The sequence below is a fragment of the Staurois parvus genome, unplaced genomic scaffold, assembly GCF_062004578.1.
Source record: "Staurois parvus isolate SC_StPar_1 unplaced genomic scaffold, SC_StPar_1.0 ptg001014l, whole genome shotgun sequence".
In the NCBI taxonomy this organism is placed as follows: domain Eukaryota; kingdom Metazoa; phylum Chordata; class Amphibia; order Anura; family Ranidae; genus Staurois; species Staurois parvus.
In genome coordinates, this window is record NW_028318810.1 from 767,352 (window position 1) to 792,322 (window position 24,971).

The following is a 24,971-nucleotide window of genomic DNA, read 5'->3' on the forward strand; positions in this document are numbered from 1 at the left end:
TTCTGGCTTCTCTCTTCTCCTTCCCACTGGCAGCTTCAAGCACACATTAGGATCCTTAGGGATGGAGAGTGTTGAAAGAATATGTCACATTCACCAGTCCGATCACTCACTGTGCTCATTCACAACTGAAGCATTGTACACTGTGTTTCCTTTTTGGAAAGGGGAGACCTGTCAGGTTGACTGTATGGGGCCCCATGGTTTCTAACAGCAGCCCTGCTTGGGCCACTGAGAAATGGGTGCAATGGAGGAATCTTGCCGTTTACCCCCTTTGACAGGCTCGCCATAACTTACCACTACCACGTCTATCCCTAACTGGCTGCTATAAGGGATATTTTCATGTACTGGGCTGACCATAGTGTGTTTTACACAGGGTTTAATTCAATCCAGCAACAGGTGCTAAGAGGTGAAGCTGTAATGCTCCCTGTTGCTACCAGGCCATGATTTCTTCTTGATTCCAAGGGCTTCAGGCCTTGCCACATAGATCCTTCCCAAGGAGGTAAGCCCTGTAACTGCACACAATTACATCTTGATTTGTACTCTTGCTCCTGTACCCCACACTAGCCTCTCCTTCCCTATATGTAAGGCCAGACTTCCACACACCAGGTAGGCAGAACAAACTCCTCAGAGTCATTAACACCCTGTTACACCACTGTTAGTATTTGAACTATACTTGGTATCAGTCTCTTGCCATGTTCTTTAAAGCACAGCTGAGACCGGAAGAGGGCAGCTCTAAGAGCTAACAAGGGACTGTAGTACATATGTGATGATAAATATCTTGAGGACATAGCAAAGGGAGCAGATGAATGACTTATCACTGTATTGCTGCTCCTTTACTGCCCAATAGCAGGCAAGGAAGCAACCAAGCTGTATTGTCTGCATCTGAAAAAAAGTCAGATTAAGACTGGCTCTGCTATCTGGAAGATTTTTGTATATCTCATTTAGATATGCTGCAATGTAAAACCTTTGCACAATATGTCAATTGTCACTCATGTATTTCATTGAAACAGAAAAATACTATAAACCATACTCTGGAACAAATTCTCACTTTTAATCTCAGAATCCTGGCTTTAAATCTTGGAATAATTCTGACTTTTAATCTTGGAATAATGTCGACATTTTGTCAAAGAATTATGATTTTTAATGTCACAATAATTTTCATTTTTAATCTCAGAAATCTGATTTTTAATCTGAAAACAATTCTGACTTTTAATCTCAGAATTCTGACTTTAAAAGTCAGAATTTTGTTTTGTAAAACTTTTTTTTTAAATAATGGCCCCAGGGTCCTTCCCTAGGAACGGTATTAAAGCTGGTCATATACATAATGCTACAGTCCCATTGTGACTTCTGCAATCTGACAGCCAACCTTGTCAGCTATCAAAATAACCAAACAGTTCCTGCATTTGATGGGATACAGTCACTGAGCGGCCATCAATATTCCATCTGACTCCTTTGATTTTTCAATCAAGGGAATTCAGAAGGCAGGCAGACTACAGGGACACCCACTGAGTGAATTTTGGGTGATTTCACAGGAACCAACTGAAATTTGAACATCGTGTGGTCAGCGTAAAAAAAAATTAATCTCAACCCTTACTCCCTCTGTCCAAAACTAACCAAAAACAAGCTGGTTCATTGACAAGGTACACTCTAACCCCATGCCACAGTCAACACAGCCCCTCTTGCCTTGCTATAGCTGTGCAGAATTTGTCCGTAGATTCTCTGCTCCTCTGGCTGTAAATAACAGAATGTTGGCCACCAGAGGCCTGCAAAGGACACGATTCCAGAAATTGTGCTTATTTCTCATGGCCAGCATTAGTATTACATGATATATTTACTTTGCTTTAGTTTTGTATTTCATGGGATCTATAAACTAGTAGGAGAGCAGTACAGTTTTACAAACAATAGATCTTGGGTAGCCTTAGAGAAAGCAGTTCACGTTGATGGATGGGGAGTCCTTGGGCACTACGAACTGTGAAAGCCAAACTTTCATCTTCCTAACTCATTATAACACTCACCATTATATTGCTGACTGCTAAAAAGATTAATGCTGTTTTTTAAACATATCAATTTACTCTTTATTCTTTTTTTAATATTTTATTTTCTCCTTTGGTCTGTGGGAGAAATTAGTTTTTATTTATTAATGTAGCAATAACATTTTTCTGTAGAGTTTTACAGAATGTATTCAAGCAATATCAATCCCAAGTCCACAGCCTAATGACCCTACCGCAGTCATATACACTTTGATATACTAAAGGCAAATAGACTGTGTGCTTTGCAAGTGTAGATAATTTAGAGCCTAGCAAATGAGGCAAAGCTTCATTTTGCAAGCAATACCCAATCACATGCAAAAAAAAAAAAAACGAAAAAAAAACACATGATTGGATGAAGGAAGTTAGCAGAACTTTCCCTCATTTGCTAAGCTCTAGAGCAAGGATCTCCAACCTTTCTAAACAAAGGGCTAGTTTACTGTCTTTCGGACGTTAGGAGGGCCAGGCTGTGGCCATTGGAGGTAGAAATTGGTGTCAGTGGTTGTAATTATGATGTCAGTGGGAGGAACAGTGTCTCATATCAGTGGGAGGAATAGTGTCAAAAGGCCAAATAAAGGCAAGCAGAGGGTCGCAGTTTGGAGACCACTACTCTGGAGCCACTGAACTAACACAGTGCAACTGCAAAGTGCACAGTTTATTTGTACTTAGTAAATCAGCCCCAGCAACAGTCAACAATTAAGGACGCCACCGCATGTCTGCTAAATGGCAACGTGTTTCTCTGCATTTTGGGAAAACGAGCAATTTTGCACGTTACTGACATCTGACAGGTCTGAATCTAGCCTTAGTCACTGTGCTGTTTTTGGACGGCAACTTTGGCAAAATATTTTGCATGGTTTTGGATAGATTGGGAAGGCTTTTTTAGAATAAATTGGGGATGTTTTAGAACTTAAGATTTCCCTATCCACAGGGAATGATAGAAAGTACATGATAATCTCTTCAAAATGAGGGGGAAGTCTTGCCTTTGACATTTGTCAATAGGACACTTGAGGGTCTTTTTATAGACCTCCAAGTCTTTAAGCATTCTTGCAAGCTGAATGAATTTTCCCCGCATTTTTTCTAAGAGATTAATTCATTCATCACCAGTTCCATCTAGTGGTCAGAATGCAGTATAGTTTTCTCATTGAGGTGTTTAAAAAAAAACTATACTGCACTTTAGCCACTAGATGGAGTGATACAGACATTAATCTCTTTTAAAAAATATGGTGACATTTTGTTCAGCTTGCATGAATGCTTCTGATATTCATCAAACAAATGTGTTATAAATAGACCCTATAGTGAGGGGTAGATCACGCCATCCAGGACCAGATTCTGAGTGTTGGCTTTCTCTTAACATAGCAAAGAAAACCTGGGATGACAGGTGTATGCGAGTAGAGGTGGATCAGCAGCCATCATTGTTTCCACGTATCCATACACCAAGGGGTTATGGATGGATGAGCAATCCTGGGCTTCTCCAGTTTATTCAAATCTGGAGAAAAAAAACTTGGATGGAGCTCTACTTTAAAGAGAGCTTTCACTAACATAGATAATGCACACTGAGCATCTAATGAAAAAGAGAAGAATTAGTAGTAATCTTCAGGGCAAAACTGTACATCAAAACAATCAGCTGATTTTATATGCAAATCTTAACTTTTTCTCTAAAAGCCAAACTTGATCCTAATTCAATTCTAACTGGTCTTGAGTGATCATACCAGCTAATCACTAGGTAGGCATGAATGGGTAGGACCAAACTTGACATTTTTGACTTTACAAAAAAAAGCCAAGAACTAGGTTTTGCATGTATCCTAAGGTACTTTTGGACCTTCCGATCATGTTAACACGTGGCTTTCATTGGAGGTAACCTCTGCCCATGTATTTATCATATACACAGTTTAAACTGTACAAACATGTGCATGTTTACTTCAATCTGGTCTAATCAACAAAGTTTACCAAATGAGTAGTGTGAGGGTCTACATCAGCCAATCTCAGCAAGGGTTCTGGTTCGTAGGAAGAACGTCACCTAACAGTGGTGTTCACAATGCCACCCTTACTAACAGGTAAAAGATCATTGGTATCATACAGTTAGCTCTGCTAAGTGGAGTTGTACCTAGAACTATCCAGGCACCAGATGGGAGATCAATCAATCACAGCTCAAGGAACCCCAATTAATCTCTGGAAGAACCTTAGGTTAATCTAAAGGTGACTGGATAGCAGGGGCGGACTGACTATTTGGGAACTCGGGCACTGCCCGGGGCCCAGGGTCAGTAGGGGGCCCCATGAGATGCCCCTGGTACCTTTCATAGGCTTTTTTGGGTGTGGTTTGAGTGTGGGTAAGGACACAGGGGCCCTATGATCCCCTATTGCCGGGGGGCCCCATGAGTTATCAGTCCGCCCCTGCTGGATAGTTTCAGGTCCAACTCCACTTGGAAGAGCTAATGGTATGAGACCAACCCTAAGGTTAATCCAGAGATTACTTGGAGTTCCTTGAGCACTGATTGACCTCTCATTTGATGGTCCCTGTTTAGTTCTAGGTCCAATTCCACTTCACAGTGCTAGCAGCATAGCACCAATAATTGCTTTTGCTGTTAGTAAGGGTGGCATTGTGACCACCACTGTAAGGGGGGGTTCTTCCCACTAACCACCAATGTAAGGGACATTCTACCCACTATCCTCTGACAAATTGATTTTATCAGGAGTTCCCTTGAACCTTAAACTTATTTCAAGGTTTCCACTAGGGTAGAAAGTTGGGAAAGACTGACCTACTTTACTGCATATAATTTTGTTTAGGAGAACCCCTCACTACTATATATTGGATTCTGCATGTACCACTGCATTATGGAAGACTTGCTTCATTTAACTGTAAAAAAAATATAAAACACACTATGAGAAAATCGGACGACCGGTCGTCTGATTTTCCATGAAGGTACCAATCGAGACGTAATGAAAATGGAATTAATTTGTGCAAAAATTCTTGAACAACAAAGGCAAATTTTCTTTCTTGTGTATGATTTCTATGTTTGTTGCCATCTTCTTCTGGGTCGATCTTTGTTTCTGATCATTCGTATTTTTCTCTATTCGATTACTGTAGACATTGAGTGAAAATCAGACGTGTTCACGTACGAGAAAAATGTGGACTTTGTCTCTTTGGAAATTTTTGTTTGGGAATTCGAAAAATTTGAGTACACACTATATGAAAATCGAACGATTGTTATTCAAATGGAATTTTTTTTCGATTGTATTATAGTGTGTACCCAGCTTTAATGTGGCTAAGGCTACGTTCACACTAGCGTTGTGTGCAGGCGGCAGAGAGGCGTTTGGGAAGCGTTTTTACCGCTTCCCAAATGCCTCTGCCAATTCTGCACATTACAGCACATGGTGCTGTTCTAACGAGAGCGTTTGCGTTGCGTTGCGTCGCGGCAAAACGGACTCCCCTGGTCGAGTCAGGAGGCATTGAAGCCTCCTATTCTCGTCTATGGTGCCACTCCGCAAACGCCCGGCCGGCGTTTGCGGTGCGGTTGCGACGCAGTTGCGGGGCGTTTGCGGAGCGGTAACACCACTCAAACTGCATTATAGGCGTTTCTGGGGCGTTATTAACGCTCAGCAAACGCCTAGCAACCGCCGCTAAACCGCGCATGCGGCGTTTGCGGAGCGTTTGCCGAGCGTTAAAAAACGCTCTGCAAACGCCGGACCAATGCTTGCCAAATGCTATAGGGGCATTTGGCAAGCGTTGGTTAAACAGCCAAGTGTGAATGAGCCCTTATAGAAAAAAATCAAGTTGGGGAGATTTCAGCATCCATTTTGACTTTCCACAAATGGGTGCCTGTCGGGTGCAGTCACAAGAACCCAAAAAACTGAGCAATGTAAAAAGTGGAAAAGAAAAATTTAAAAGAATAGAGATCACAGAGCAAGTTTCGACATTTTCAAAAATGTTATTAAGGGGAACCTCTGTGGTGCAGTACCACGTGTTAACATGCATTACTGTGAGTGGTAATGTGCCATTTAATGGGCTACCGACATGCCAATGGTATGAGCATTAGGGTGCCATTTGAAATGGAAATGTCACTGCGGTGAATTTCATGCTTGCGGTTTTGCGTGCAAAAGACCATAAAAGTCAGTTGTGAATCTGGCCTAAACATCCATAGAATCGTCAAAACTTAGGCTGGGTATTGGTTCAGCAGGGGAAGCTGATTTTTGATCTTTGTGTGGTCCTCCCTGTTCGTAAGATATTAATTGCTATGCAGAACGATCACTCTTGAATACTTTCATCAATCATCAATTCAGGGGCGGACTGACAACTCATGGGGCCCCCGGGCAATAGGGGATCATGGGGCCCCTGTGTCCTTACCCAAACTCAAAAAAGCCTATGAAAAAGGTACCAGGGGCATCTCATGGAACCCCCTACTGACTACGACCCCTCAGGCAGTGCCTGAGTTTCCAAATGGTCAATCCGCCCCTGCATCAATTCCACAGTTGGAATACAATACCCTGTGGAAGGAGAGGGGGGGAGGGGTAATCCTTTCATCAACCTTGCTGATAGAGGAAGCTATTTTTTTTTTTCGTTCAACCTGTCAGCTTAATTAATTAATTGAGAAAAACAAACCGTCTATATGCAGCCTTAGGTAAACATAACCAACCAACTGTACATAATATAGCAAACCTTTCATTTAGAAATGTGCACTGATCAGTTGTTGCTAAATAATGCTGATAACCCCGTTGTGAGGTCCAACGCACAGCACTATAATTAGAAACAATACTTAATTCTATTTTATTTTATAAAAGTGTATTTTGAATTTCTTTCACTCTCATTATATTTGAAAACATCCTGATAGTGTCGTTATGTTTGCAAGTTTCACTTTTTGTTTTTGGTTAACGTGTCATTAGAGTTATCAGCAGAGTGGGGGAATGATCCTTTTATTACTGGTCTTAATTTACCGCAAGAAAAGAAAACCATTGCCACAAATAAGTAATGTTCCATAATTGGCTCCGGAGATGGATTGCAACTTTGTTAAAGAGCTTGTAAAATAGCGCGCACAAAGAAGTTGGTAGGGGGGAGTAAAGTGTGGGCTGTCACCCATTAAAATGTCAATTTTTCTAACGTGGGGTATAATAGTGTCTGGTTAGCGGAAATTAACGAGGGCTCTGGAGGTGGAGAAGCGAGCCCAGGAGGGGCCTAAAATGAAATAAAAGTGCTTATTATTACCCACATATAACAATAGCCTGCATACAGAAAAGAGGTGTTGATCTTTGCTGTCGAGGGAGTTTTAATGACAAAATAGGATTTCTCACTCCACAGTACACTTTGAAAGAGAAGTGGGCTACTCAGATAAAAAACACAATTATAAAAATTATTTTAAACAGTAGGTACAACTAAAGGTAATTGCAGGTAATCTTACCTATACAGTATATAAATATATACAGTATATAAATGTGATCGTCTTAAAATGTAGACGTCTTGGTTTGGTTAGAAAGTATCCAAGATCCCTGTTCTTTCAGCTATTTATTCTGCATTTTTATTTATCCCGTGAAAAACTGAAAATAAAGAATTAAAAAAAAAAAAAGGGAAACACCAGCCAAACAACTAAGTACCTCTAGCAACATTTGCAAAATAGTGCAATCCCGTTTTGGTCATGCCACTCTACATAAAGAGTAGGGATGACCGTGATTTTCGTGAAATTGGTTTTGTCAAGAAATTACCAAATTTTGCTGAACTGGACACTCTTACTGAGGTGCTCAAGTGAAATTTGCTTGGATAAAAATGTCCTACTTTAGCTTTAGCAATTTTGCTTATTCCATTGTATATTTTACTATCATTTGTTGATTGTTATTTGTGTTGTCATTTTAGATTTTTAATTTTTTAAGTAACTTTGGTAACTTTTTAAAGTAAAATAATGAGGCTAATGAGGGGCCCTTTTTAGTTAAAAAAACAGGCCCAGAATAGTTGAAAGCAGCTTCTTTAAGTAAAAAAAAAAACACACACACAATTTTGTCTTTCCTATCGTCTCCAACACATATCTACAATATTATTTTATTATAAATTATTATTTATTATATAATTTAATAATATTATTATTGCATAATAATACTATCATTTTAGAATAGTCTTTATAATTTATAAAATAATATTCAATATATTATAATATTTATTATAAATTATTAATTAGAAATGTAATATACTTTTTTTTTAAAGGGCCCAATTGTCATAGAAATTTCATGGAAACAATTATAGCTCAGGGAAAGAAGTCTTGATAAAGCACATGTGCGTGAAACGCGTTGTCACGCTTACCAGCTCTGCTTGTGTTCCAAGGCCAGGATCCAGCTTCCGCCCTCTCTCCGTGGTTGCGGTGATGTCACTTCCGGATTGCCGTGATCCCTGGCTGGTCCCTGGGAGTTCTCTCCACCGCATGATGCGGCTCCACCGCATCATCCTGGCTGCCACCCACATTCTTTTATGTCATTTATTATGATTTATCATACACCAATTAAAGGTTTACCTCCTTGGTGAATATTATTTAACCGTACTTTTACAGCGCTGTTTTTCTTGGTCCAATATGCAAACAATTTTCTGCACACTCTGTGCCCTGCCCTCTGTGCCCCGCCTACTGTGTGCCTAACGGACTGCAAGTGAACATCATAGCATTGTCTCCATGACATGAGATGAAGTTATATTTCCACACAAATACCAAAAAATAAAAGATTGAGGTTTTATTACTTTCCTATGTTATCCAAAAAAACAAACAAATAAAAAAGTTTTGGCTATAATACTCTTAAAGTTTAATTAAACCCCCGGTAAAATCAGTCTGTATGTGCAGTAAAGCATGCTTGTTATACTCACTATGAAACCTAAGGGGTTAATTCTCCGCATTATGTAAAAAGGCTGTTTGATCCGTCTTCTCTGCTCCTCCCGTTCTTCTACTATCCCCAATCCATCTGCTGATAGTACAGAGCTCTAAGAGTCACTCTGCACATGCTCAGCTTAGTGTGTTTTGCTAGAATTTTTTTCTTTCATGTGATCAGCACAGAGCCAATAAGCACTGTCCAGACAGAGGGTCAGGGGCCATGCAGCCTCATAGGACAGCGACAGAAGTATGAAAACTCCTCCTACAAGCTATAACCACTGCTCAGCTGGACACTGACAGAAGTCACAAGACTGCTATATACTGCTGATAAGAAAAGGTATTTAGCAGTTTATATTTCCTAAAATAATTGCACTTTCATGTTGTGTGTACTGTGGGAGACCGGATATAGTGAATGCCGGGTCCTGGGTTTAGTAACACTTTAAAGGTTTTGCTATAGGGTGCTGACATAGGCAGTGATGCAGACCTGTTTTACTGTCCTGTTACTGGTATGTGACCCAGACATGGCAGCTTCTATATAGATACAATAGAAAAAAGAAAATTAATATGCAACCTATGTAAGCTCCCAGGATCAGGCCCTCCTATCCCTCTTGTACTGAACTGTATTGTTGCTGTATTGTCTCCTTTTATATTGTAAAGTGCTGAGCAAACTGTGGCGCTATATAAATCCTGTATATAATAATAATAACTAGCTGATAACCCACCACCACCACCTCTCTATACAAAATCACTCCTCCTACCAGTCCATCCCCTACAGTTACTACCTTTTGTACCACTAGCCCCTCCCTCTTAGATTGTAAGCTCCAAGGATCAGGCACTCCTAACCTTCTTGTATTGAACTGTATTGTTGCTGTATTGTCTCCCGTTATATTGTAAAGCGCTGAGCAAACTGTTGGTGCGATATAAATCCTGTATAATAATAATAATACTAATAATAATTTTATTATCATGTTTTTGTAGGAAAAAAACCCCTAAAAAAACCCCCAAAAAACTCTGAAACCAATGCCTCATCAAGCTTATGGTACATTTTAACTATTTCAAACGATAGCGTGTGGGGGTCTGCGTTGTATAAGAGAGCCGCAGGAAAAAGCTGCTGTAGGCCTTGTTCCCGGGTGACTGTCACATCTCTGATGATTCATGTTAACAGTGCCGCAGGGAACATCCAACAATTTCTACTCAGGGCAATACTCTGCAGAGGCTGCCTCACCGCTAGGAACCCTGGCTGAGCTGCTCAACTTAAAGGGAATATCCGTATGAATGTCACCCAGCAAAACTACCGTAGGTATCAGCTCGGGTTAATGTAATCACATCGTATCTTTAATAAAACAATTAACATCTGTCTGTGTGCAGCACATTTGTATAGATTGTACACCATGCATATATTGATGGTGCTTTAATTTAGGTTTTATGATTATGTAATTAGGAGAGCAGACAGTAAAATCTATTACAGAGTAACGAGTATAATTAAGATCTTTTATTGATTAGCGCAGAGTAATTATGAGCAATGAGAATGGTATGAGGAATAATGATACAAGGTGATTTCCAAAGGGACTAAACTGTATCTTCATAATATTGTGTAGGATGGGGAGGTGACACAAGGAAGGGGGATCTCATCCAGAGCTTCAAGACCAACTGGAATAGTAAAAGGCTTCCATCCCTTGCCCTCCTCCAGGACGCCCCCACACATCTATTCTTTTCAATCCTTTATTTCATGTCTTACAGTAGACCTTCACCCCTTTTTTTTTGTTTACAAATGTTTCTATTGAGAGACTAAAAAAAGAACACCACTTTATGAATTATAGTATACATCAAGAAAAAGGCACATAAGTAAAAAACGGTATTATAAAACAGAATCATAGAAAAAGAAAGTTCAAGTACATGAATGAGGTAGGCAGGAAGACAGGCAGAACAACTACACAACCAACAAAGATACAATACCAATCTATCTATGATAGACCATCAATCGAACAATAAATGCCGAAGTGTTTTCCAACCATCCAATTTTCTATTGAATAAGTACATCCCCTTCACCCTTTTTTTAATGTTGCCCTCTCCTGCCTTCTCCTCCCCTCTATAACAGAATTTTTTTGAATACACGTTTTCCCAACGCTAAACTCCGTTGACTATGAGTATGTTTTTTTTAAACTTTTATACAGGGACAAATTTTAAGATTTAAAAATTCTATTTTTCATAGGGTGGAGTGCCTCTGTAAATTCTGAAGTTTTCTGGCTGGTCATGTGACTTCACGGGTTCTTTCTCTTCTCCTCTTGCGGTGGCTGTGGGTGGTCATAACTCCTGACCATTCTTTTCAGTCAAGGCTGGTGCGTTGACCCCCTCTTTCAAGACTGGACTCAATTCATGGGAAATCATTGAACCCACAAGAAGACCAATACTGGACTGTGGAGGGGTGTGTTTGTAGGTGAGAGCGCTGGACTCGAGGTGAGTTATGGCACAAAAAGTTGAATTTGTTATTTTTAAACAAGTCGGGATATTTATATTTCCTGCTAGAAATCCATTTTGTGTACACCAAATGATCATGCAAACACAGATATCGTCTTTTAACAGTAGCATTAACCTCATCGCTGTGCTGTACATAGCCTGTGCAGACAGCAGAGCTGAAGGAGGGACCCAGCAGGCTCCACCCACTTCAGGCTGCCTGCAGAAAACTACAGGAGGGGGCGGAGACAAGACTAGTCACCCTGCACAATAAGAGAGAGCAGAAGTGACTGTTCTTTATTACAGAAAGCTCCTGCACAGAGGCAAAGCCTTAACGTGGATTAATGCACAGATCTGGAAGAAATACACAAGGCACACCAAAATTTAAGGAATAAAAAAATATATACAATGATTTAATGTTTTGTTATTGAGATATACAGTATATAGTATATATATATATATATATATATATATATATATATATATATACAGTGATGGAAATAAGTATTTGATCCCCTGCTGATTTTGAATGTTTGCCCACTCACAAAGGAATGATCAGTGTAAAAATCCAATGGCAGGTGTATTGTAACACTGAGAGACAGAATAGCAACAAAACATTTAAAAGAAATGCATGCCTAACAAATGATGCACTGATTTGCATGTTCATGAGGGAAATAAGTATTTGATCCCCTTCACAAAACATGACTTAGTGCTTGGTGGCAAATCCCTTGTTGGCAATCACAGAGGTCAGATGTTTCCTGTGGTTGGCCACCAGGTTTGCACACATCTCAGGAGGGATTTTGGCCTACTCCTCTTGGCAGATCCTCTCCAAGTCATTATGGTTTGGTGGCTGATGTTTGGCAACTCAAACTTTCAGCTCCCTCCACAGATTTTCAATCAGATTAAGGTCTGGAGACTGGGCCACTCCAGGACCTTAATGTGCTTCTTCTTGAGCCACTCCTTTGTTGCCTTGGCCATGTGTTTTGGGTCATTGTCATGGTGGAACACCCATCCACAACCCATTTTCAATGCCCTGGCTGAAGCAAGAAGGTTCTCACCCAGGATTTGACGGTACATTGCCCCGTCCATCGTCCCTTTGATGCGGTGCAGCTGTCCTGTCCCCTTAGCAGAAAAACACCACCCAAAGCAGAATGTTTCCACCACCATGTTTGACAGTTGGGATGGTGTTCTTGGGGTCATATGCAGCATTCCTCCTCTTCCAAACATGGCGAGTTGAGTTGATGCCAAAGAGCTCGATTTTGGTCTCATCTGACCAGAACACTTTCACCCAGTCCTCCTCTGCATCATTCAGATGTTCAGTGGCAAACGTCAGATGGGCCTGGTCATGTGCTTTCTTGAGCAGAGGGACCTTGCGGGCACTGCAGGATTTCAATCCTTGTCGGCGTAGTGTGTTACCAATTGTTTTCTTGGTGACTGTGGTCCCAGCTGCCTGGAGATCATTGACAAGATCCTCATGTGTAGTTCTGGGATGATTCCTCACTGTTCTCATGATCATTGACACTCCACGAGGTGAGATCTTGCATGGTGCACCAGACCTAGGGAGACTGACAGTTGTTTTGTGTTTCTTTGAGAATGATTGCACCAACTGTTGTCAACTTCTCACCAAGCTGCTTTGCGATAGTTTGGTAGCCCAGTCCAGCCTTGTGTAGGTCTACAATCTTGTCCCCGACATCCTTGGACAGCTCTTTGATCTTTGGCATGGTGGAGAGTTTGGAATCTGATTGTTTGATTGCTCCTGTGGACAGGTGTCTTTTATACAGGTAACAAAATGAGATTAGCAGCACTCCCTTTAAGAGACTGCTTCTAATCTCAGCTTGTTACCTGTATGAAAAACACCTGGTAGCCAGAAATCCTGCTGAATGATAGGGGATCAAATACTTATGTCCCTCATGAACACGCAAATCAGTGCATAATTTGTTAGGCATGCATTTCTTTTGAATTTTTTGTTGCTATTCTGTCTCTCTGTGTTACAATACACCTAGCATTTAATTTTTAGATTGATCAGTGCTTTGTGAGTGGGCAAACATTCAAAATCCGCAGGGGATCAAATACTTATTTCCTTCACTGTATATATATAAATATAAAATAAAATTATAAAATATATATATATATACTATATATATATATATATATATACATACATACAGGTGAAACTCGAAAAATTAGAATAGCGTGCAAAAGTTCATTTATTTCAGTAATGCAACTTAAAAGGTGAAACTAACATATGAGATAGACTCATTACATGCAAAGTAAGATAGTTCAAGCCGTGATTTGTCATAATTGTGATGATTATGGCTTACAGCTCATGAAAACCCCAAATCCACAATCTCAGAAAATTAGAATATTACATGCAATCAATAAAACAAGGATTGTACATAGAACAATATCGGACCTCTGAAAAATATAAGTATATCAGACTGGATGTCGCTCCATTTCCTACCTTTCCAAAACCGAGCTCCTAATCTTCCCTCCAGCCCGTGCCCTCCTCCTCTCCATCATGACCAACAACACCACCATCAGTCCCGACCCGCAAGCCAAAGTCCTAGGTGTCACTCTAGACTCAAACCTGTCCTTCCAACCCCATGTCCAATCGTTGGCAAACTCATGCAGACTCCACCTCCGCAACATCTCCAAAATACGTTCGTTCCTAACCCCAGACACTACTAAACAACTTGTTCACTCCCTCATTATTTCACGTTTGGACTACTGCAACTCCCTTCTCACCGGCCTACCTCATCACAGACTACCCCTGCTTCAGTCTATCCTGAGCTCAGCGGCCAGACTCATCCACCTTACCAACCGCTCCTCTTCTGCCACCCCCCCCTGTCATTCCCTCCACTGGCTCCCGATTGCACAACGTATTAAATTCAAACTACTAACACTGACATACAAAGCCATTCACAACGCTGCCCCAAACTACCTCACCGACCTGACACCCAAATACCACCCAACCCGTAATCTTCGCTCCTCACTAGACCTCCAAATTTCTGGCTCCCTGGTCTCCACCTCCCACGCCCGACTGCAGGACTTCTCCAGGACTTCCCCCATCCTCTGGAACTCACTACCCCAATCCATCAGACTGTCTCCTACCCTCCTCAGCTTTAGGCGCACCCTGAAAACCCAACTCTTCAGGGAAGCCTACCCCACCCTCACCTCCACTCCTCCTACCACTCCATCCCCCACAGCCACTTCCTCCTGTACCACTTCCCCCTCCCTCCTAGATTGGTAGCTCGAAAGAGCAGGGCCCTCGAACCCCTCGTGTATTGTTTTGTTACTGTATTGTCTCATGTACTGTCCCCCATTATAATGTACAGCGCTGAGCAAACCTTTTGGCGCTATATAAATACTGTATAATAATAATATATATACACACACATTTGTTAATCACATTTTAATTTTTAAGGGAGAAGCGCTACACCATTGATATTTATTTAATTTGATCTGACATTAACTACAAGATTTGCCTATGAAAGGTTTAAATTTGCCCTCTAATTCTTCCTTTGCCCACAGTGGAGGGAAGAGTGTACAGAGGGACTTTGTTTACAGCTTTGGTGTTAATTTTCAATACATTTAAAGGAAAACTCCAAATATATATATATATATATAGTAATATAGCATATATGACTGATACACAAATCATGTTGTAATTGAATGGCATTAAAATTATCTACAGCAGCCGCTGTAATTTTCTGTAAAATTCCATGCAATATGGCAACTAACAGTGCACAGAATGCCCCAGAAATGTCTGATCCTGCTTGAGTGATTGTCTCATTATTATTCCCAGAAGTCTGCACTAAGATACAAATCAAATGTTTGGCATCTCTTGCAATAGGTATTTCAGATTTGGTAAGATACTCTTCAAGGGTTAAATACTTCTAAAGGGATGCAGACACTGCAACTTTTCTCATTTAGCTTCATTCACACCTGAGCGTTTTGTAGTGCGAAGGTTGGAGCTCCAAAACGCTCAGGGAGAAAAAAATCAATATTACTTTTGTAGCTCCATTTGATGTGTTTAGGTGCGTTTTCATTCCCATAGAAATACATGGAAACGTACAAATTATGCGCTTTAGCACATTTTGTAGCGCGACCAAGAGCATTTTCTGGTATGGCAAAACAAGGCAGCATTTTTTATGTCACAGATGAAATTTTTCAATTGGCTAAAACAAAACACCAGAACTCAAAAAGCCCAAAAACACCCGAACAAATTGTGCATAAAAGTTTGCAAACATGCATAAAAATGGGTGACACAATGGGTGAAAAAATGCACAAAAATGCTACGCTGTGGATGGGGCCTTAGAACACTGAGAGTGCACCAGCTGAATATAATAAACCAGACCCTGCCATTCAGTATCAGTTAGCACAGGACATGGTGAAACAAACAGCTATTTTTTCAGATCAATAAAAGGTAGAAATCTTCTACAAAGTTTGGTAACATTTCTGCAATGTACATTGACCATCCAGAGGGAATATTTTTTTCTCAACAAAAGTGAAGTTACTCTTTATTGACAATTTCGACATTTGCATACTGTAAGCATTTTTAACTCAGTGTGCTTGGAAATCAATAGAAAATAAACCTGAGATTTGCTCTGAGTGTTAACAATATGGACCAAACTGGTAGCTTTCTAATGAGTATTGAGCACAGCATAATGGGAAACATTGGACCTGAAATGTCTCTATTGATCAGTGTGTGCCATGCACATTCAACCAGTGAGGCTCAAATGTTCTTTGCACGACAATTGCCCTTCCTCATCTAGTAGTGGACCTTACCACCCATACACAACCAGGGCCACCTTTAATATTGATTGGACCCTGGGCAATCATTTTCTTGGGCCCTCCACATGGAAATTCACTCTCTAACTGGTCTCAGACATACAATAAATAGCAGCTAAATTCAAAATCAGTTTACTGCAGCGGATCAGGCAGCAATTGCAATTAAATGCCGGAGGTTACAGCATATCTTTACTGCTCACTGACTGGTTGCTAGAGGTTACAGCACAAATTTTGGCTCATGATTGGTTGCTAGAGGTTACTGCACATTATTACTGCTCACTGATTGGTTGCTTAAGGTTTCTGCACATCCTTACCACTCACTGGTTGGTTGCTAGAGGTTACTGCACATCATTATTGGACATTGGTTAGTTGCTAGAGGTTACTGCACATTATTACCGCTCACTGGTTTCTAGAGGTTACTGCATATCCTTACCACTCACTGATTGGTTGCTAGAGGTTAGAGCACTTAATTACGTCTCACTGATTGGTTGCTGAAGGTTACAGCACATCATCTCCTCATTGCCTGCACATCATGGACTGAGAAGGTTAGGGGGCCCACCAATAGACAGAAAACTCCCAGGACTCCTGGGATCAATGGCAGTGCTGTGGGCGTGGGTGTGATCAGTGGCAGTGCTGGGGGGAGGGTTGATGGGATTAGTGGCAGTGGTGGGGAGGATGGGATAAATGGCCGTGCTAGGGGGATGGGATGAGTGACAATGCTGATGGGGGGATGGGATCAGTGGTAGTGCGTGGGGGGATGGGATCAATGGCAGTGCTTGGGGTGTATGGGATCAGTGGCAGTGCTGGATGGGGATGGGAGGTGACATTTCTCCACCAACCACCAATGTTAGGGGGGATTAAAACTGATGACCAATGTAAGGGGATTTACAGTGACCACCAGTGTAAGGACAATTCTGCACTTACCACCAATGTAATAAAGAATTTACACTGACATCCAATGTAATGGGGAATTTGACACCAACAACCGATACATTTCTATACTGGCCACCAATGTAAGGGGGAATTTACACTGACCACTAGCAGAGGTGTTGGTGGCTGACACGTGAATCATTTGTACATGGCAATAAGACAGAGCTGGGCAGCAGTGAGATACTGAGATATTGGACACAGCCCGGGACAAAGACTTCCAGGGACAAGGGAATGTAAACCAGTACAGTTGGCAAGTATGGGGCTGCTGCTTTGGGCCCCACAACAATGACTGGGCCCAGGGCAGCTGCCCATTTTGCCTCTCCTCAAAGACGGCCCTGTACACAACATTCCATGTTGCATGCAGCTCTGCATGCACATCCCAGAACATAATTAGCTCTTTTGTACAGTTAAAGGTTTTTTTTTGTAAACTACATGTAAGATTTATTGTAACGGACATGTAAGATTTGAGTGGAAATATGGAATCATAGCCATGACAGGTTGAGTAGATTAGATTATGTCAGGCCCTTTCATTACAAAGGTGTGTGCAGGAACAGTCTGGAAATTAAGGATGTACATTGAGCCCCCTGAGCAGTAGGGAAATGAATAGAAGGTACAAATGGTCTGGGGTCAGATGTGTATGTATACACAATTCCTCAATAGGCCTTACAGACCCAATCATCATTTAGCATTAATTAGTCTAAAGCCAGGTTCCTGGAGGTGACAACTTTTGTGTGTCAATCAGGTTATCACCTTCTGGGAAAGTCAGTGACAGCAGACAGACTGTCTGCCTTTTGTAGAAAGTTCTATAAGTAATATTCACATCAAAGAAGTATGTTTAATCTCTTATAAAAGCCAAAATATTAGTTGGAGAGATATGAACAAGCTTCCTTTGTGCAGACCAATCTGTGCGCTACATTTACATATAAGAATCATATTTGTGGCTTGGGGAGGAAGCCAGGGAAATGCATGGAATGATTAGATGACGCGGGGGTGCGACAGTCGGATGGTGTTTGGTACTGTTGCGATCAGGCTGATGCGCCGGTGTCAGAAATCCAATCCCCGACTTGGTGTTCAGGCCAGTCTCGGCCCAATTGAACTTGGGCAGGTCCATACACAGTACCTCTTGTGGGCAGGTCAGGACCACCTCCCCCAGAGTCAATTGGCCGAAGACTAATGTCCCGCCCATGTCCAAATCGCAATAAATTGAACGCATGGACATTTGGACAGGGTGATTCGTACGGAGCTGGTTCGATTGACTAGCGGATTGCCAAGTTTCTGGCTTGCTCCAGCCGCAGGGTAAAGTGTTATTCTGTCTTTTTATTCCCTTTTATTTTATAGTAATTAGTCATTTGTGTGTCTTCTTATATCTTTGTATTTGCTGTAACCTTTTATCTTTTGTACATATTTTATGCACTGCCCACTTTGGGAAATTAAATCTTAAAATTAATTAGTGAACTTCTGTGTATTTAAGCACGTGCTCATATCTTCGGAGAGACTAGATCGGTGAGACTAGATTGGGTTATATTGTATTGTATTTTAGTGCCTTTAAAACGCTCGGTTAAGCTCATTGCCAATCTGTATGCAACTGCACTGTGAGTGGGCAGATTGCACGCAGATTGCAAAGGTAACAGATCTGCCAGACGGAGATCTGTGTGTGTGTGGTGTCTCAACAGACCATTCTGCGGATAAACTGTTGGGTGGTGGCAGGCTACCTTTGTGGTGCGTCTGGTGTGGGGGTGTGATGACAGTGGAAGGGTTATCAACACCGGGGTTCAAGCTAGGATAGCTGAAGGGACCTTTAGAAGGGTGTGTGATTACTAAGCTGGTCCTCAACTCTAATCAGGGCATCAGGTTGTATGTAAGATCGTATCTGCCAGTGTGTGGCCGACCAGCTGGATTGGAGTGGAGTCTCCATCTGGTGGTGGCCAGAGGTAGTGCGGGCTGTGAAAAGGTATCACGGCTGATCTTATATACGGTTTGAGATATTTAAGTGAAATCCCCTTTATTATCCCCTCTTTACCACCCTGTCGCGGCCGCACGCGTGCGTCACGGTTAGCTAGTCGCTGTGGGCGTGGCGTGTGGTGGACACGTGACAGGGTGATCGTTTTTTAAGCGAATCCTTGACAGTTGGCGGCAGCGTGCGGGATCTGCTTAGTACATTAGTGCATGGTTTATTCATTTAACCCGTGTACTAAAGGTTGGAAGCTTGGTAGAAGTGACTGACCTACAGAAGCTCACTCAGTGCATAATTTTTGTTTTGTAGAAGACATACTTGGCTATTTGCTCCCCCCCCCCCCTTTCTTTGTTTTTCTTTTCTATTTTTTATTTTGGCAAAACGTGAAGATGGTAACCCTGGAAGATAAAGTAATCCGGTGGTACCTGAGACAATCCGATGAGACTGTGATTGAGTTCTGTGATCTGAAGCGCATCAATACAGTTGGCAAGACGAGGTACCAGCTCCTAGGTGCTTTGATAGAGATGGAGTTAGAACGGCGCAGCAAGTTGGTGGAACACTGCAACTGTGCCACTCCAGATGACTGTGAGAATCAGTGTGACTCTGTTCTCAAACCCTTTTGGTTCAAGAAATCAGAGGATCTTTCTCTGGGAATAAATCTACAGCTTTTGGCAAGTGATAACCTCGAGTTGCAGTTTCAGCTCATTTCCGAGTTACTACGAATTGGGAGAAAGTACCAGCAGCAGAGGGAGCAAACTGAGAGAAGGTACAAAGCTGAGAGGGCCCAAATCCAGCAGGGGAATGCATTGTTACCTCCATCTGCATCAAGAACTACAAGGGCCAGACCTACATTTAAGGAGACCTGGGAGTGTGTTACCTGTAACCAAGTGGGACATTATGCAGGGCCCTGTCCAAACGTGAGGATATCTAGCCCACCAGCAAAAGTGGAAAATGTACCCCCTACTGTGTTTCTTGTTGGAGAAAATGGAGGAGGCCGAGCGGATATCCGGCCACCATTTACTACAAGTAACAGCGTTACAGTTGGACTGCAAGGTACGGGATCAGAGAATGTCCTAGCTCGTTCAGAATTGAGGAGCTGTGAGGATGTGATCCCAGTGGAAGCCATGGCTGGCACAGGGGTTGGAGGAGCTATCCCTGCTGTGCCTATGGCTTGTGTTTCTTTGAGCCAGGAGTCTGGAAGTCAAGTGGAAGAAGTGGGCAGAGCAGATCCCACTGATGAAGGAGGCCATGTGGAGAGCCTGCAGCCAGTTACCGCAGGCAACAATGTTTCAGCTGGACTCCGTGACAAGGGACCCGAGGATGTCCTAGCCCTTCCCGGATGGAAGAGTCGTGAGGATGTGGTCCCAAAGAAAGCTACAGTTATCATAGAGGTTGGAGGAGTCACCCCTGTACTACCTGCAGCTTGTGTTGCTTTGCCCCAAGGATCCAGAAGCAAAGTGAGAGAAGTGGGCGTAGCAGCTACCACGAACATACTGTCGGGTACTGACCTGGGGCGGTTGGTAACCCAGAACAAGTCTAAGTCAACACCCCTGAAGTCTACATTTACACCCGAGGCCTCGGATTCACGTAATGTACTGTTGAGTGACTCAATGCACACTGGGAATTCTGGGGAGGGTCAGGGTGTGAAGGACTGTGTACCAGGGCCTGGCTCTAGTGGATGTCTGGGGTCAAGGCCTGGAGAAGAGTTTAAAATCGCAGAGGACTCTGCAACTGATAATGTTTTATGTGATGATAAATGTAATGACATGTGCAAGGCAGACCTTCCCTCTGCTGCAGTGGTGACTAGGGGTGCCCGCCAGGTGGCCCCGGACCAGTCATTGCCCACTGCTACAGAGGAACTGTCTGTGGAAGGGCCCAATCTAGCTGGGTTGGACCCTTGTGGACCTGGCCCAGAGGGCCTAAGGTCTCCTCAGACTGTTGTCTACCTGGCACCTGTGGCAGATAGCTCTGAGTCCCCTGGAGCTGTGAGAATTGACGGCAGCCCAGAGGATCTCAGGGGTCTGGCTGAAGGACCGCCAGCGGTGGATAGCAGGATGGGGGTGCGTGGGCCAAAGAAATTTGGTTGTTTACCCCTATGTAAAGCAACAGGATGTTCTTCTGAAGTCCCCGGGGAAAAGGCACATTGGGTTTCAGTAGACCAGTGTTGTGTGCCCCTCTCCCCTTGTGGGATGAAGTTCTCTGTTGTCTGCTCCCCTGACACCACGGATACCAGTAATGCCATTTTGGATCCTGGACTGTGGAGCACAGAGGAGGGACCACAGGGTGAGGGTTTAAGTCTGATTCATTCTGACTCTACCCCCTCAGTTGCTGTGGCTGACGGCACTGAGTTTCCAGAGGCTGTTACATCTGATGCCAGCCTAGAGGAACTCATGGGTGCTGACAGACGCTCTGCTGAGGACGGGGTAGAAGCGTGTGATGTGGGTCAGAGGATAACCCCTAGTGGAATTTTTCCTCCTGTAACCTTCCCCTCTGTCACCACAGTCATGGGTGCTGCCAGTGCAGACTCATTTCTGTGTGTTGCAGAGGGAAGTCTGCAGGATGTTGGGGCAAATTCAGCCCAATCAGTGTCTTCCACCTCAGCAGTTGCAGCTGACATCACTGAGCCCTTCCAGGCTGACAGGTTTGAGGTTGGCCCGGAGGAGCTCAGGGGTGGTGCTGACAGATGTTCTGCTGAGGAGGACAGAGTAGAAGGGTGTGGCACGGGTCAGAGGATGACCCCTGGTGGAGTAAAATCTGTGGATTTATCCTTTGTCCCCACAGCTATGAGTATCATGATTGAGGACTCATTGCTGTGCACAGCAAGGGAAGGATCACAGGATGATGGGGGAACATTGACCCCCTCTGAATCTGCTTTCTCAGAGGCTGGATCTGACAACCCTGTATTCATGCTGGCTGATAGGTTTGATGTCAGCCCGGAGGAACTCAGGGGTTGTGCTGACCGGTCTCTGGCTGAGGCAGAAAGAGCAGAAGTGTGGGAGACAGGTCCAAGGGTGGAGGTTCTGGTATCCAAGCCATGGAACCAGGTCCAGATCACCCAGGAACAACCTTATGTCAGGCTCAGGCATCTGGGTGTTGCAGCCAATAGCGAACCACCAGATGACCCTGGCCAGTGGCTGAAAATGTTGACAGCGCACAATGACAGGTTTGCCAGTACCCGTCCAGTCGATAGTCGGTGGCCAGCAGATGAAATGGATCCGCGGGGGGATCTGCTGGCCAGTGGTGACCCAAACCCTTTGGGATCAGTCAGAGAGCTGGGCAGAAGCCCTTCCCCATCGGCAGGGGGATGGGCTGAGCTGTCAGCGGTGTCAAACTTTAGTTGGGAGAACCCCCCCCCCAACCTAGGGAACCTTCCATGTAGACGCGTTAGCCGACCCGTTTAGGCTCAGCTATGCGTCATCTGGAAGAGGGGAGATGTAATGTACATGTAAGATTTATTGTAACGGACATGTAAGATTTGAGTGGAAATATGGAATCATAGCCATGACAGGTTGAGTAGATTAGATTATGTCAGGCCCTTTCATTACAAAGGTGTGTGCAGGAACAGTCTGGAAATTAAGGATGTACATTGAGCCCCCTGAGCAGTAGGGAAATGAATAGAAGGTACAAATGGTCTGGGGTCAGATGTGTATGTATACACAATTCCTCAATAGGCCTTACAGACCCAATCATCATTTAGCATTAATTAGTCTAAAGCCAGGTTCCTGGAGGTGACAACTTTTGTGTGTCAATCAGGTTATCACCTTCTGGGAAAGTCAGTGACAGCAGACAGACTGTCTGCCTTTTGTAGAAAGTTCTATAAGTAATATTCACATCAAAGAAGTATGTTTAATCTCTTATAAAAGCCAAAATATTAGTTGGAGAGATATGAACAAGCTTCCTTTGTGCAGACCAATCTGTGCGCTACATTTACATATAAGAATCATATTTGTGGCTTGGGGAGGAAGCCAGGGAAATGCATGGAATGATTAGATGACGCGGGGGTGCGACAGTCGGATGGTGTTTGGTACTGTTGCGATCAGGCTGATGCGCCGGTGTCAGAAATCCAATCCCCGACTTGGTGTTCAGGCCAGTCTCGGCCCAATTGAACTTGGGCAGGTCCATACACAGTACCTCTTGTGGGCAGGTCAGGACCACCTCCCCCAGAGTCAATTGGCCGAAGACTAATGTCCCGCCCATGTCCAAATCGCAATAAATTGAACGCATGGACATTTGGACAGGGTGATTCGTACGGAGCTGGTTCGATTGACTAGCGGATTGCCAAGTTTCTGGCTTGCTCCAGCCGCAGGGTAAAGTGTTATTCTGTCTTTTTATTCCCTTTTATTTTATAGTAATTAGTCATTTGTGTGTCTTCTTATATCTTTGTATTTGCTGTAACCTTTTATCTTTTGTACATATTTTATGCACTGCCCACTTTGGGAAATTAAATCTTAAAATTAATTAGTGAACTTCTGTGTATTTAAGCACGTGCTCATATCTTCGGAGAGACTAGATCGGTGAGACTAGATTGGGTTATATTGTATTGTATTTTAGTGCCTTTAAAACGCTCGGTTAAGCTCATTGCCAATCTGTATGCAACTGCACTGTGAGTGGGCAGATTGCACGCAGATTGCAAAGGTAACAGATCTGCCAGACGGAGATCTGTGTGTGTGTGGTGTCTCAACAGACCATTCTGCGGATAAACTGTTGGGTGGTGGCAGGCTACCTTTGTGGTGCGTCTGGTGTGGGGGTGTGATGACAGTGGAAGGGTTATCAACACCGGGGTTCAAGCTAGGATAGCTGAAGGGACCTTTAGAAGGGTGTGTGATTACTAAGCTGGTCCTCAACTCTAATCAGGGCATCAGGTTGTATGTAAGATCGTATCTGCCAGTGTGTGGCCGACCAGCTGGATTGGAGTGGAGTCTCCATCTGGTGGTGGCCAGAGGTAGTGCGGGCTGTGAAAAGGTATCACGGCTGATCTTATATACGGTTTGAGATATTTAAGTGAAATCCCCTTTATTATCCCCTCTTTACCACCCTGTCGCGGCCGCACGCGTGCGTCACGGTTAGCTAGTCGCTGTGGGCGTGGCGTGTGGTGGACACGTGACAGGGTGATCGTTTTTTAACGGAATCCTTGACAGTGGCAGTGGTGGGGAGGATGGGATAAATGGCCGTGCTAGGGGGATGGGATGAGTGACAATGCTGATGGGGGGATGGGATCAGTGGTAGTGCGTGGGGGGATGGGATCAATGGCAGTGCTTGGGGTGTATGGGATCAGTGGCAGTGCTGGATGGGGATGGGAGGTGACATTTCTCCACCAACCACCAATGTTAGGGGGGATTAAAACTGATGACCAATGTAAGGGGATTTACAGTGACCACCAGTGTAAGGACAATTCTGCACTTACCACCAATGTAATAAAGAATTTACACTGACATCCAATGTAATGGGGAATTTGACACCAACAACCGATACATTTCTATACTGGCCACCAATGTAAGGGGGAATTTACACTGACCACTAGCAGAGGTGTTGGTGGCTGACACGTGAATCATTTGTACATGGCAATAAGACAGAGCTGGGCAGCAGTGAGATACTGAGATATTGGACACAGCCCGGGACAAAGACTTCCAGGGACAAGGGAATGTAAACCAGTACAGTTGGCAAGTATGGGGCTGCTGCTTTGGGCCCCACAACAATGACTGGGCCCAGGGCAGCTGCCCATTTTGCCTCTCCTCAAAGACGGCCCTGTACACAACATTCCATGTTGCATGCAGCTCTGCATGCACATCCCAGAACATAATTAGCTCTTTTGTACAGTTAAAGGTTTTTTTTTGTAAACTTAGAAACAGAGAGAAGTGACAGCAGAAAAAAGTGGTCCACCGAGTCTGCCCCATTTGTTTAATGTATACATGCTGTATATTTGTATTTTTTAGTTTTGTCTACATATAGATCTATGTTTGTCCCAAGCATGTTTGAATTCACTTA